This window comes from Formica exsecta, unplaced genomic scaffold, assembly GCF_003651465.1.
Source record: "Formica exsecta isolate Colony F162 unplaced genomic scaffold, ASM365146v1 scaffold182, whole genome shotgun sequence".
Taxonomy (NCBI): Eukaryota; Metazoa; Arthropoda; class Insecta; order Hymenoptera; family Formicidae; genus Formica; species Formica exsecta.
In genome coordinates, this window is record NW_021849132.1 from 683,309 (window position 1) to 699,957 (window position 16,649).

Consider the following 16,649-nt stretch of genomic DNA (forward strand, 5'->3'; position numbering starts at 1 on the left):
CTTTCCCTATATCCCTCTTCTTATATCTCTTGGCACAGTTTTACGCAACATCCCTTTTGTGACTGTAAGCGGATCTCGAATACAAACGCGCGGATTCCTTCGATTCATTCTACGGAAAGCAAGAATGGCGCACGTGCGCTATTTGATAAAACCGAGAGATCTTGCCGCCGGTACTTTTTCTCATGCATGCGCTCGTGAACAAAGCTTCAAGATATACCGTGAAGGTGGATGGGATGGCAGAAATGTATAAGAGAGGGTGATATAAAACGAGAGCGCGGTCGGCGCGCTACGGAAATGCGGATTACAGTATGGAATGCAATTTAAACTGCGCAAACGTAATTATTACCCTTGTCGGTTTTATCACTGTCACGGTAAATAATTCAACACATATTTCGCGCGTATCTAATCATTTCTCCACAGCTACCCCGCAAAGTTTTGTGGATATATTATGCCAGCGAAATATGTAGCAAGAACGCACTTAAAACGAAGTTGAATCTCAGTATTTCGAACGAATTAATCACTATAACAAGAGAAAAATATTTTTCTCGTGGAATATGTTTCTTTGGAAAATCAATTTTCAATTTGTTCGTATTTTTACGCTTCAAATTTCTTAATGTTATTAGTCTATTATTTTTGTAATATTGCGATGTTATATAAAAGTACAGTATCTCATTATAAAAATAATTACAACATTATTTAAATTTGTATATATAACAAATGAAACAAATAACGATAAAATTATATATATAGTTTTATCGTTATTTGTTTCATTTATTACATCTTTAAATTTTGCTTAAAACGAAGTTGAATCTTAGTATTTCGAATAAATTAACCGCACTATAACGAAAAGAAATAATTTACGTTTGAGAAATCAATTTTCGATTTGTTCGTATTTTCACGCTTCAAATTTTTCGATATTATAAATCTATTATTTTTATATATTTATTTATTTTATTCCGTAGCGTAAAACTAATATACCTTATGAAAGAGTATAAACCTCATATTTCCGCAATCAATGCTTCCGTAAAGCACGCTTAAGTGTCCTTTCGCATCCTTATGTAGCATTTAGAGTAAGACGAGAGCTTATAAGTGGAGAAGAGAGCAGAAGCGTTTCGAGATATAAGGGTAATGCGGCGCAAAAAAACGTTGCCGAGAGTAGAAAACTTTTCCGCGTTGAACCAAATTTATTTTCCTACGCAGAGAGATCCAGTTATAATCTCTGCATCGCGCCGAGATTGTGGACTATGGGAGATACGAACTGAGCCGTGTGGTTTGTCGTTGCAAGAGACTGATTTACATAACATTTTGCATTACACGATTGCATTTTTAAAGTTATATAGTCTTTTCGTCAGCGATCCAAAGATAGCCATAATTGATTATTGGGAGTTTCTACACAATAAAAACTGCAATATTTTTCTCGTTTCAATATGCATTATTATTAAATTGATATTTAATTCAATTTACGATGATAGAAAAGAAAGGAAATTTAATTAGTTACTTTTCGAAATTTCTGTAAAAATGGTCAGATGTGACATATTTTTTTATTCTACGCAAACATAAAATTTGCCATATTTCCAGCGAGAAATGACGAGAAATCAATTATCTAGAATAAAATCCGCTTTTAGAATCTTAGAACCGATTTTATCTTACGATGCATGGTTGCATCGTGATAGCGTAAGAAGAAAAAAGTCTACGGAACTCGCTATATAGAATTATTTATAGCCTTGTGAGACGCTGTTTCTCCGGAGACAGGCTGTGATTTCTGGAGGAAAAAAAAATCAGGGGAGGCAGAAAATAGATGTCCTGGGTCAAGTCGACAATTAGAGCATCCGCGCAGCGGGAAGGAGAGAGAAAGTCTGACAAAAATATTCCAACAAATTGACTACACTCGCGAGCATGCCGTGGTATGCACGGCCGACTGCCATCGGAAATTGGGACACGTGAAAGCGTTTAGTGCGCCCCGCGAACGGAATTTCCAGATTCTCGGTATAACGTGATTGATGAAGATGCTCTTCCCCGAGCGAGCGCGCGAACCTTCCTTTCCGCCCCCGCGAATTGCTAAACCCGGGGACGATAGATCTCCCTTTGAAGGCACGCGTATTTCCCTCGTTTCCGTGTCGCGGTCTATCAAACGTTTCACTTGCAACGTGATGGATATAGTTCGCGAATATCCCCGAACAATGTAAAATGTAAAATTGTTTGAATATAATTTGTGATTTGAATTTTTTTTTTCATATTTTTATATTATTTAGATATATATTGTTGGCCATTAAAATTGCAACCCTGTATATATAAATATATTTTACTGCCAGCAATGTATATATGTATCTAGATGTAACGATTTAAGTGTCCGAGAAATCATCTCTGGGCAAGTATTCCCCTATGATCCGCTTAATAAGTTCGAAATATTCGAGCACTTCGCGATGTAAATTCCATTTCAAAACTACATTTAGAAAAAGATATTTCCGTCCAGATATTCACCGATACAGCCAAAGTTAATCTCGGCTGTATTGTCTCTTAGCTTTCGGTCGTATGCGCGTCTGGAAAGTTTTGGAAATTTTCTAGAAAATTTGCCGCACGTTCTTAACGTACGTAAGAAAAAGCCCTTCGTTCTCGTGCAATCATTTATTTCAATTGCTACACTATATTCCCATTGCGCTCGATATCTTATATTTTTTTCTTGTTGATATTATCAAAGAAATATATGTCTATGGGCATAGCAATATCAATAATAAACTTTAATAGATAATACAAGATCATGTAATGTTTATAATTTTCGCAGTTGTTAAATGAGAAGCTTATTTTTCGTTTGGATCACACTTACAACTACTTAAATTGTTACCGATATAATTGTTACTGACATTTTTTTCCTGAGAGAAATTATTATAAATTGTTCCAATAAATAAATAACGATCGACGCCGAGAAGCAGATGTTGAGACAATTGTATCTCTATCCAGAGGAAACCTAGTTAATCACGGTATCAAGTATATATATTTGTTTCACGAGTTGTCGTCTGTCACGATCGAAGTACCACCATATCTCAAAGTCACATTCGATTCACGTTGAGCAACGAATGGACAAGGCGATAATCGATCGGGGGTTATTCGAGAATCGTTGCAGGGAGCTTGAGTATTCTCCGCAAACGTATCACGGCGCGAAACCGTGGTCCGATGAAAGACGGATTACTGGAGCTGAAATCTAATATACGACCACAGTCTCCGTTCGGACATTGATGCTATTGAGGCTTACTGCACACTGCAAAATTTCCAAATTAAATTGCTACGAGGTGCAACGAAAATTTATGGATTGCTGGTATTGAGTAACAATTAGAACTGTGCATTCTGTCGCACACATATTAGAAAGCAATAAACTTAAATTTTATATTAAATATGTTAAAAGAGAATGATAAACTATTGAAGAAGAGCGATCGTGCTTGTATGTGAATGCATTAAATATCACTATTTTTGCATACGATATTTGGTAACGAAATCAATCTCCATTCTAATAAAAATTATTCGTTTAAAGGCTCAGTCTATACTCTAGCAGTATGAAAAATTGATAATTTAAAAAAAATTTTTTGCGGAATATTAGAAAATGATCTTTTTGGCATTTTACATATGTTCTTATTTTGAAAGGTGAAAAATGGCAAAGTAATTCTTTTAAAATTAGATATTTCAATTTTGCTGAAATTTATTAATTACTTGAAAGTTAGAAAAATATTAATTATTAGTTTTTTTAAATTCCATTTAAATTTAGTATTCCCCAAAAAGTGTTCTTTTTTATTAAAAACAAATTGAAGTTATTTGATCAATTAGTTTCAAGAGATATCCAACCAACTTTGAAAACAATGTGCTGAAAAAAACGCGCTGAAAGTTTCGCAGACCCATTTGAAGATCCATGCGCTATTCTATTCAAAGTCTTTGTCAATTAACTTCGTCAATTTTGCGAACTTTTCAATAAAATTTGATAGACATATTCTTGAAAAATCATATTTTCAGAAAATGTAAAAGAAATCGATTTATTGTCCATTTAAATTGGATCTCTAATCCGTTAGATTTTCCGGAATTTACTACTTTCTTGCGGAACTTTTATGTAAGAAAAAAATGGAACATCTTGTTATTTCATGTACCATGAGAGCTCTTCATCCTGTTCCGTGTTCACCACTTACGGCTAGACAACGTCGCCTGTGTTCCCGGGAACAGCGCAATGCAACGCCTTAAACCGTGCATGTTGGCGTTTAAACTGAAATTCGGTAACGAAATCAATCTCCATTCTAATAAAAATTATTCGTTTAAAGGCTCAGTCTATACTCTACCAGTATGAAAAATTGATAATTTAAAAAAAATTTTTTGCGGAATATTAGAAAATGATCTTTTTGGCATTTTACATATGTTCTTATTTTGAAAGGTGAAAAATGGCAAAGTAATTCTTTTAAAATTAGATATTTCAATTTTGCTGAAATTTATTAATTACTTGAAAGTTAGAAAAATATTAATTATTAGTTTTTTTAAATTCCATTTAAATTTAGTATTCCCCAAAAAGTGTTCTTTTTTATTAAAAACAAATTGAAGTTATTTGATCAATTAGTTTCAAGAGATATCCAACCAACTTTGAAAACAATGTGCTGAAAAAAACGCGCTGAAAGTTTCGCAGACCCATTTGAAGATCCATGCGCTATTCTATTCAAAGTCTTTGTCAATTAACTTCGTCAATTTTGCGAACTTTTCAATAAAATTTGATAGACATATTCTTGAAAAATCATATTTTCAGAAAATGTAAAAGAAATCGATTTATTGTCCATTTAAATTGGATCTCTAATCCGTTAGATTTTCCGGAATTTACTACTTTCTTGCGGAACTTTTATGTGAGAAAAAAATGGAACATCTTGTTATTTCATGTACCATGAGAGCTCTTCATCCTGTTCCGTGTTCACCACTTACGGCTAGACAACGTCGCCTGTGTTCCCGGGAACAGCGCAATGCAACGCCTTAAACCGTGCATGTTGGCGTTTAAACTGAAATTTATCATCCGCGGCAATTTCACGGGATCTTATCCTTTTCGAGGGCACGGTGCTCCATATTCGTCGTAGCTGCGGACCGCCTTCGCATGGCATGAATAAAACATCCATGTTGAACGTACGCCTCTGTTTCACAGCGCCATCCTAACGATTTCATACGCTTTTCGGCATGTATGGCGCCTCGAAATCAGCACGAATGATCGTAAATTAACTCGTAATAAATCTCCCGGTCTTTCCGAGTTAATCGGGATCCGTCGAGTCCGCGACGAAATACAATACCTTAACACGAGTATACACGTAGAGAAAACGTAGAGAAAATTATTTTGTATAAAGATATGCAATTTTCGGTAATTTTTGAATTTTAATGTTTGCAATATTTGATAATATTAACATTTATATTTGCAAACATTGTTAAAATGCAATGGAATTATACAAGCTCACAAGGATGCGCAATAAGAAATAAAATATATAATAATAATTGCTATATGCGTACACAGTGTATTAAGTATATTATTATAGTATAGAGAATTTAATATTAATGATTTTGCAACGTATATAAGTTTCTGTAGCTTATAATCTCCTCTTCATTTCTCTTTCGCCTCTTGAGAGTTTTCCCTCTCCAGAGGTTTGAATTAATAAAAAAGCGCAGAGATTGTTACAGGCGTAATCAGAAAATTTCAAATTCCAGACAAAAATCTTATATATTACAGCACGTTAGAAAGAAGTCGCTGAAAGACCCGAGGTAAAGTTTCGTCTTTACGACTTGGATTTACGAGACGCTTAACGATCTCCGATAGTGAAAAAGGGACATTTAAGAGCCAAAAATAATATACCATCCCGTTTTTTTTATCGTTACGTACGTAACGACAAGGAGAACTCGTGAGATTCTAGATAAAAAATAATTATATGATTTTCAAAACTGTCACTGCAATGATTAACAATAAAAGAAATATAATAATAAGAGGACATGAAAACGCAATGCAAAAATTCTAAAAAAGACACATGAATCTGTGAAAGAAAGTTTTGATATTGATTTTGCCCTTCTCTTTCTCACCCATTATTTCTCATATAACAGAAATTTTTTTTCTGGGAGGATCTTTTATTAAAAAATAATGTAGGACAAAAAAATTAATTTGAATTGGCTTTGAATTTAATTTGATAAAAAAGTGAAATATATAATTTATGTACTAGATATTATTTTTTACAACTTGTTTTATTTATTATAAAAAATTTATTATAACTAAAAAAATGTATAGAATAGAATTTTTGATATAATTTTGATGTTTCTGATTTCTGATATGTAAAAAAAGATTGATTTTAATTGTTAAATTCACAATAATATCTTCTCATTTCTATTTATTCATATTTGTTCAACCGCGATTCTTTATTCGTATTTAAAATATTTTAAATTAAATTCTTTCAATTTGACATTTAATTATAGTCACAAGTATCAAGATTATCAAGATTATCAAGATGATATTTAAGAAAATAAAAAATAGAAAATAGAAAAAGAAACACAAAATCTCATTAAAAATATTTAAAGCCAATCTATTTTATTTCGAACATGTATCTTGTATGTTTCACAGAATCAATATTTATTCATATTTATTCTAATCCGTGTACCTTTTAAGACAACGTGAGAAAATGCGCGGTAAGAAAATTTTATATCGGCGTCTCGTTCCATCGCGAATACCATCCGCGAATAAGACTTTGGAGTGATTATGAGTTACGTAAAACACGACGTTGAACGTGGTCTCCGCAGCACAAAGTTGGACCGTTTCCAGGCAGCATTTTGTGTCCCCCCCCCTTCCTTTTCAACTTCTATGCCATTTTTACACGAGAGTCATTGCCTTCTTTGGCCTTCTACATCCGCCCGACGAGTGAAGCATTCGGAAAACTCGGTTTCCTCCTTTCATTACTTATGTCCGGCGACCAGCAGCTCCCGGTTATCGAGCGCCCGGTAAGGACGATCGTGACTCCATGGAGTGGAATTACTTGAGCTTATTATGTCGACTGCAACTGCACCGTAGACGTTATAACAACCCGTTATCTTTTGTGCCTCGATCTCAGCATTCGCTATTATAGAACCGGGGACCTTTTTACGGCAACAGTCTTACATCTTTTGAACAGACTTTATTCTTTTACTTTTCTATTATAAGACTAGATATCTACGCATTTATTAGTGCTTTTGAATGAACAATATATTACATAATTTATATGCCATTGGGAGACTGGAGGACACATTTATCTTTATACACAGATTTAGAATAAAATTGTAGAATCAAATATTCGTGACTTGATCAGCATCTATAAAGATGTGCATGTTAATACTATTTTTTGCATTATAATAAATAAAACATACAAGTTTTAACTATTGCATATTTTGCATTTTACCTTTTCGTCAAATAAAATTCAAAATTAATTCAAACGATTTCCCACTCTATATTACTTTATTATCAAGAGATTCTTCCCGTAAAAGCATTCCCGTTATTTGGGACAAATTGGATAGTCAATATTGAAACTTTCTTTCCGAAAAGCTCACAAATTGTCACAAATGTCGTAGTGGATACTACTTTTTTTTCGATATTCCAAAGATTGCACCTGTGCCGGCACGTAGTTGGACGTGATATCGGTACCGATCGACTCGATTCACGTACCACTGAAATTATTGATGCGCGCAACGAGCTGATTCAGCCTGTAGAAATGGATGACGAGTCGACTTTCGTTACATTCGAGGCGACCACCTTAATCATCTTCCCAACAATAAAGATTAAATCGATCGCTGCCGGGCGCATCTACCCGCGAATGATGAAGCGAGGTGAGGTCGCAAGCGGATTTATCAGGCAAAATCGGGGAATATATTTTCTCGCCGATTGAGACGTATCGCATCGTGTTCCATCATGATAATAAATGAACGGCGGATAGGAGGGAGTAAACGGAAGACGGATACAATAGCAGAGGATGCAGAGTTAATTATTAATTTAAATGCAAACACGCTGGTATATTTTGTCAAAATTCTATTTATAGGCTCTCCGAGATATAACAATAATGATAGAATATATCTCTAATTGCGTTTTTATCGCAATTTTTATTTATATCTCTCTGCGTCAAATATACTATATCATTCCCTTTGCAGCAAACTACAATGCGATATGTCAGTGACATGGCTTGTCATCAACGTATTGTATTGTATTGTCAGTTGAATCGTCAATATTACTCGTCAGCTATTTCTGTTATGCATCTTTCAGTTTTATCAGCAGTTAGTCGCTGTGCGTTTCACAAAAAAAATATATACGCGAAAGACTGGCATTTCACCTTTAAGTTTCGAGTTTATTCAGGCGTGAAGATACCGAAATGCCGTCTTTCGTCTAACATCTAAAACATAAATGGGGATTTACTGAACAGACGAAACTGCAGTTATAGCATTAATGTGTATGTTGTATGTGTATGTGTATGTGTGTATACGCCATTGTACTTTAGATGTAAATCTTATTCGCATAAATTTTACACGAATTTTTCACGCGCTTTATCTTTGTTTATTACCGTTTTTTATATTATACGTTATTTATTCGTCGTTATTATTAAATAGCAAATATTGTACTGTGTAATAAAATTCGCTTCACGTACACACATATTCTACGCATTTATTTCTCTCCGCGATTATGCGTCCAAGAAGTGCTTCACATACGTTCATTGTAATTGCACGAATTGTTAAGCAAATGATAAGGCGTGGTCTAGCCAGACATTTTTATTATCGTCCAGAAATTACCGTCCGGACGGCTAACGCGAATCTGGAGATTTCTCATGGGACTCTCGAGCGCGCACGCTGTCAGATAAATAATTCCATGTGGAAAGCTGTGCGTCGGGTAAATATATACTTTCGTGCACACGCGTACGCTCGTATACGCGTGCGCGTTTCGCATTATCCTTTTTATTACGAATTGCTGGGATTATAAAATTAAATCTTCTTCCTTTGTACGCCTATGAAAGGTTAACCCGTCGAGTATTATATAAAAAAATGATGAAACCGCAAAAAGAAAAAAGAAATATCAAAATAATTTTGCAAAACATTAAAGACGGAACACTCAAAGATGGGAAATGAGATTTAAAGTACACAAATTGCAAATTAGGAAGCTGGCAGATTTGTTAAAAGATTAATATATTGTCATTGTCAGAAAATTAAAAATTAAAATTATATTAAATTAAAATTATATAAGAAATTATCGACATTTAAATATCAAAATATTTTTCAACGTAAAATTTGCATAATTTATTAAAATATTTTGCATTCCGTTTTCATATTTCCGACTCAAGTACAGAGCGCGGGGAAATAAACTGCTTTATACAAGCTGTTTCTCTAATTCGGTGGGATTGCATTCAGACTTACTGTGAAAATCGAAGCTTGACTATTCCTTTATGCTATTACTCTAATCAAGACGGAGACTAAGCCAGTTGTTGTTGATGCATACTACTTGCATGTCGACGTACGTGATCTCTGTTGGTTATATCCACAAGTGCGGATCTCAAGCGAGGAATCAATTAATGGTGTTACCTTAATAATGCACATGTTCGAGTAGTTAGATTTAAGCTTCGTATGCTAACGAAGCAAAATTGCAGCTTAGCTCTTCGATCCCAATCTATCTGACGTGAGTTGAGTACTGTAAAGGGAAGCTCGAAACTTATCTTGGAAAAATCAAAGCCATTATATGTGCATCGCAAAAAGAGAGAGATCTACTTCAATTCTCAGAAATATTAAAATTTTAAGGCATTAAAAAGTAGAAATTAAAAACCAATATATATATATTTTTTATGAGAAATATCTGGATTTGCATTTAATGTTTGACAGTAGGCGTTGACGATACACGTTTTCACTCGTTATGTTTCGCGGGTGTTATTCCCCCGTCTATAATTTACGGATTTAAACGCTTCGAGGCGAAGTTGCCGGGACAGATGGGTCTGCATAGCTCTCTAGAAAGTTCGTCGATGCGCTTTCGTGCTCGTGAGCTAAGCGGCTCTCCGTTGCAAACGCTCTCGCGAAACACGCCGTATCGTGACGTTATTAGAGGCGAATTTCGACGGCAAACAAGCCGCGGCCATAACGAGGATTTAATCACATTAGATGTACGATACAGCATCAGGATACCGGCAAGTACGTGGCAAGAACCTTTTAGGTTCATCGAATGTTTATTTGACCTTTTACCTTGGCACGTCACTCGGCCGTGATAAGGATCCAAAATCTTTAGTTAAAGAAAATTAAATAAGAAATTTACGTGGCCCAAAGACGATTCTAAAGTAAGGCAACACTTGGCATAATTAACGACGAGTGTTTTCCTATCAGAAACTGTATTGAAATTTCATTATTAAAGGTACTTAACATTCAAGGCAGTTAAGAAGTAAAATTTACTTTTCAATTAATTTGGCAGTCTTTCTCTTTCGTCTCGTCAAAAGTGTAGTCGTAAGTATATGCAATAGTTGCTTACATTCACAAAAAGTTTGTTATTAATAATTTTTATTAAATTTTGTGTTAGTAATTTTTTATTATTAATCTGCATGTAAGATTTACATACATTTCTCTACGCTATATCATTTTACCGATCTTTTAATAAGCGGATGATATATATATTTTTTATTAGTAAATCGTATTTATCTGTGCGTAAAACTACGAATTTTTAAGTATATATCAAATTACGTATCAAAGAGAAATGGTAGCATTCGACGACAGACAATGATATGAATCTAGTTGATCTGTCTTTTCTTTTATGTATGTACGTATTTGACATCGAGACACTCTACCGCGTTGCTTGATACTCGAACACATGGTATGTAACAGAGAAGAAGAAGTTTTCTCCCTTGACAAAAGTTTTCACCGCGATGAAAGACGACGTACGTAGAATAAATATTAATGCGACTGTTCGCTTCTTGCATCTCCCATCTGCTCCATTTCAGTCCCGATGGCGGGACTCTACGATCAAATTCTCATTGTTTCTTCCTTCTCTCACCTTTCCGGTCGTATGTCTCTCGGCTACGCGAAATTCTCGCTCCTTTTTACGGTCTCGGTTGCGTAGGCGATACGTCTGTAGTTATCGTGAATTGTAATTTCCTGCTTCGCAGATCGCACTTGGCACGATGTGATTTGCGATTTATCTCGCAGATTTTATTTTATCATTGTAACACTCGCACGCGTTGCGATACGTGAACTCACGCAAAGTAACAGAGCAAACAATCGTAAAAGCACCACCGGCTACTGAACTACCTATTGTTAAACAAAGTTTGAAATGTCTTTGTGATTTATTGCTTCAGTACGATGGGATAAAATGAGAAGGATATATTTGATTTCATGAAACAGATTAAAGCGATCGTAACTTGTTACGTAATGTAACTATAAAACTAGATATATTAACAAATATGACAGTATGAGATTTTGACGATGATGTGGAAATCCTAGAATATTATATTTTCAATCTAATCTAATTTAATCTATTTATAATTTGCTATATTTGAAAAAATATGGATATGTAAAAATGTATGTAGACCTATAAACACACAAATTCGTTTGCTTTCAATATCAATTTAATAAATTTTTTAAATTTATATATTTTACTTTACAATATTTTAATGCCTTAAGACATTTTTTTTCTATTTAATCTTTAAATGTTCAAACTTAAGAATCTTTAAACATGCACTTCCGTCTTTGAAACTTCGTGGTAAAGAATAAAAAAGAATCTTATCAGACGCTTTAATTCGCTAATTTTCTTGAAATCTTGAAATATTTGAATTCCGGACTTTCGCTTTTCTGATTAAAATTACTTGAATTCTCTCTTCTTACTTTACGTAATGTGGTAGTAGATGAAAAATTTACTTCTCGATAAAATGCGTTCTGATGCAGCAACGATAATTTTCTACGATTAGTAAATTTGATGATTACACCTAGAAAAACTTGGACGCGTTCGAAAAATACTCGATTGGTTCAAATAGGAAAGATGTTATTTCTTGTTATCGTTAGGTAGACCTCTGGATATATTTTCTTATCAAGAAATGTCAAATTAAGTTCACAATTAACGGAGCCACGTTAGAGAGTTTTGACATTTAAACATATAAAATATATATTATATTACAGAATCTTTTAAAATTACAACATAGATTTTTTATTTACACAAATATATAATAATTTATGTAATTGATTGGTGTCGTATTATCAAAATACTGTGCATATTGTAACATTTTAAGATGCCGAGAAACATGGCAATTTTATCATCGCCTCTTAAAAAAAGCCAAACGAAGTAACTTAAATATTATGAAGAAGATTTACAGCGCTCGCACGAGTAATTACGGCCGAAACGTAATGAGCAAATACTCGACCGCGTTTACTCGAAAAGTGTATCTCTCGAAACTCTCTCGAAACTCGTATCAAGGATTGAACTATCGCGGTGAACTGCTGGAGAGGCGAAAAGGCACTTCACCACTTGGTTCGACCCGTTAAAATATTTACGTCACTAAAGGAATATAGGGGCGATGTTCGCAGTGATTCTCTTCACGTCGGGTCGTTCGCGTTGAAGAGGGGGAAAAAAAAAGCGGCGCCCTTCGCTGCACCGGCGATAGCGAATTAAAATGCTAATTCGTCGCATTAATTTCCATCTATTACGGCCGCTTATGCGCCTTTACCAGCAGGAAATAAGTTTAAACGCTTCCACGTTTGTCCAAGGCGACACTGCATTTACGCAAAATGTGCACCTATATCTTGTTACGTTATTTAAAATGTTATTTAGGATTAAAAAATTACCAGCACAGCGTTAGTTAGTTATTAGTTCAATCATATTAAAGAAATATCTGTAATGAAAAAACGCATTTGGATACAAAAGAAATCACGCAATTAAATCATTCGGATAATTTCAATATTACTATTATATTATAAATTATAATGTTATTATTTCAAGCACATCCAATTATTAAGTGTGAAATAATAATTATTTGAATTGGATAAATACAAGTATTCGCAGTACAACACGTTATATATAAAACGTTTGCGTATGTTTATTATTTATTTTGTGCAAGAGATATTTTATCACAGTCATTAATGGTTGTTCAATATATTGCAATTATATGCATTTTACGCGTATCAAGTGCAATGGAATTCTTCGGAGCTTCCGCTTTATGGTATGTATAACGATCGATGAAGTATTCGCTTTAATGCTCTTAACTCTCGGCAAACATTTTATCGAAATGCGCGTGTAGGATTAGTTTCGTTTCAACATTTGCTCGATCGACTTTTTCCGTACGCGTCTATCGCATCTTATGGTCACATTAAATCCATGCTTGGAATATCCGTATTTTTCAATCCGACCACTTGTTGGACAGAAATATCACTACATTGCGCTGGAAATTTTTGCATTAAGAACTTTTACGATTTTAGTTTTAAATTTATTACGGAAATAAAAATTTCGGGGAATTTAGTTTTTAAAACTGTACAAGCTTATTGACCTACATTATTTATTACAAACGCGAGAAATAATTTTATTTTAATAAAATTTTAATATGTATAAAATGAAAAAAATTGCTCGTTTTATTCAGAATTTCTCTTTTGTCTTGGCTATCGAAAAAAGTAAGAGAATGTAATAAATTATGAATAAATGAAATAATTATAAATAATATATTTTATTTGAATGGCAATAATATTATTCGTGCGATAGTTTGTCGTACGAGAATATTGTATTGTGAACAAGCATGAATTTTCACGAAATAGCCGAAATAATAGCCGTGCCAGAAGTTTCGTAGATCCGCAGAATTAACGCAAACTTTCACGTCGCGGCAAAGCAATTTAAAACTACTTCCTTAAGTGGAAGCCGAGTCATGCCCAAGAGGATGAAGCTGTCCATCCGCGAGATAAGGCGACAAATATCTTGACATGCATGCCTCATAAAAATGCTAATTAAATCGCGAGAGATCTACGATTTCTCTCGATCGGGACGCATATTTATCATCAAAATTCAAAGATAGCAAGAAAACAAGGATTAGAACTGCGATCTCGTTGATCTCGCCAACTTTAATCTTTGATGCTGTGAACGGCGCGTGTCAAGTATCGTTAAACATCCTCGTGTTTTCGTGAAAAACATCTTTTTTTTTTGCAGCATCACTGAATTCAACGAAATTATATCGGTTTCAATTTTTAGACGAAAAAACGAAGTATGTGCGAATCGCGGCGCATTCTTGCCAAGCCAAAAACTTCATTCGCTTCTATTTTCGTCCGCGTGAAGAAACATGTTTATGGGTATGACTTGGGAAGTTCGCAGGGATCGAGTTTTGACAGTCCGTCTCGGTGCAACGCGACAGGAAAGAGGGAGTCGCGCGAGAGAAACGAGTTTTGCGCTCGTCGGCGATGATACGCAGGATATTGCTAGCGATGCTCGTTGAATGAAACGCAGTAAGACCCTTTCAGTTTCGCCAAACTTTCCATCATCCCATCGCTTCCGCGTCAGACAAGCACATCCTCTATCAGAAGAGATGGCAGCATATTTTTTCGCGCATGACATAAATATCCGGTCGCATTTCGAGTGTGCTTTTCTTGATACTATTTGCGAAGATGTAAAAGAAATAAGTTATAATCTGCTTACAAATTCTCATTATTTAACAAGGGAAAAACGGTTTATAAATATTTTGCAAATATTATAGATATATTATTTATTACTGACAGTTGCATATTATTTACTACTGACAGTTCCTGCTTACAAATTCTCATTATTTAACAAGGGAAAAACGGTTTATATTTTGCAAATATTATAGATATATTATTTATTACTGACAGTTGCATATTATTTACTACTGACAGTTGCATATTATTTACTACTGATAAATGTACTACATATATTGATCTGCAGAAGCTGTTGGAATCGCAGTTTACGAGCACAAAGTTGAAAAACTTGTGCAGATTGAGCTTTGGTAACTCATTGAGAAATCGTGTAGGCACGTACATACCCTCGGGAATAAAGCGTCTGCGAATTTGAGACAAGAAAAGATCTAGTACACTTCCCAGCTTTTTTAATTCATCGAAGACCAAAGTTATACAAAACTTTAAATCGTACGTAAGATTCTAGTAACTTGATGTGTTGATATTTTTCAGAATTTATAACAATTACATAAATGTTTTGTAGTATATTCATATATATCACTATTTGATTAACAAATTGATTACGAAAAATTCATGAGAAAAATTGTAATAATCAATTTCGATATATTCAATATATTTATTTCCCACTCCGATCTTCGTCTTTATTTAGTTTTTTTTTTTCAATTCTTTCAAACGACAGTTATGCCAAACTGATATTATCAAAAGTTCTGTTAATTTCGGTCTTGGGTGTTTGACATAAGCGAGAAACTTTTCGATCTAACTTGCCCCGGCTAAATTATAAATTTACTAATTTCGGATGCGCGAAAACTTACAGATAGCGAGGGCATTTTCAACAAACTCTAATAACGTCTCGACCAATGACAAATAGCGTCGGGTAAGTAATTAGCTGACCCTGATCGTTAAAGAGTCAAATGAAATCTCGCACCATTCACGATTAGATCCGTCAGCGAGTCGACCGTCAGCGATTTAAAGTTTTCACGAGCTCGAATTACCTAACGAAGAAAAAAATAGCTTTAAAAGTGGGTTAATATTCGTCATTAAGGCCTGTTACATAGAGTACATAGGAGCGAAAAGAAAATAAGAAGATAGAACTTTACAATCATGAGTGAAATTCGTCTTGTCGCGGTTTTAACATGGCAGTATATAATATTCCCTCCCGATATATTTCTCCTTATTTAAAAAATTAGAAGAATTGTGAAAGAATGCTCTCTCTTTCTCTCTCTTTCATATGTATAAAACATAATGTTGTTATTTTATTAATTTTTTCTATTTCTCATGATAAGAAAAGAAATGGAAAAAAATATCTTTTTTGAGATTTTACGTTAAAGAAGAACATATAATAAAATATAACATGTATCTTATCCTAAAATGTATGACTTGATGATGCTGAGTTATATCATTATTCTGCTCAACAATTTAAATATAGCTTACATGTCATGATAAAGGAAATTGTTAAAACAAATCATTGAATGAAGCACATCATTTGACGGAAGTATTGCTGGAACAATATAGTCCGAAACGTGCCCATTCCGTGAGAGAAAATTTTAATAAAAAAGCTGAACGTGTGTGTATGTGTTTGTATATCTGCATATTTATTTTTGCAAAGTAAATTGCTTTCTGCGAAAGGCACATATTAAATCCAACATTCGCATAATTGTTTTTTTAAAATGCTTTATTTTTTTTGTACTTTTTTTTGTATATTAACAAAATGCTCACAATATTAGCTTGTCATTATTGTTTCAATCATTCGTCACAAATTAGTAAAATATAGTAAATGTTACAAATTTAAATTTTTTAAATTTTACAATTATGGTTGCCATTACATAATTAAAATTCAAATGAATGCTTTTATGTCCGCGTCGCAAGTACGTTGAACGCACTAAAAGCTGAGCAGAAGATGGTAACAGAGATAATCGTACAAAATTGCATAAAAATATTATATATAACATATAAATAAAAAATATATATAATGCATAAAATGTATAAAGAGAAAAATAGATATATAATAT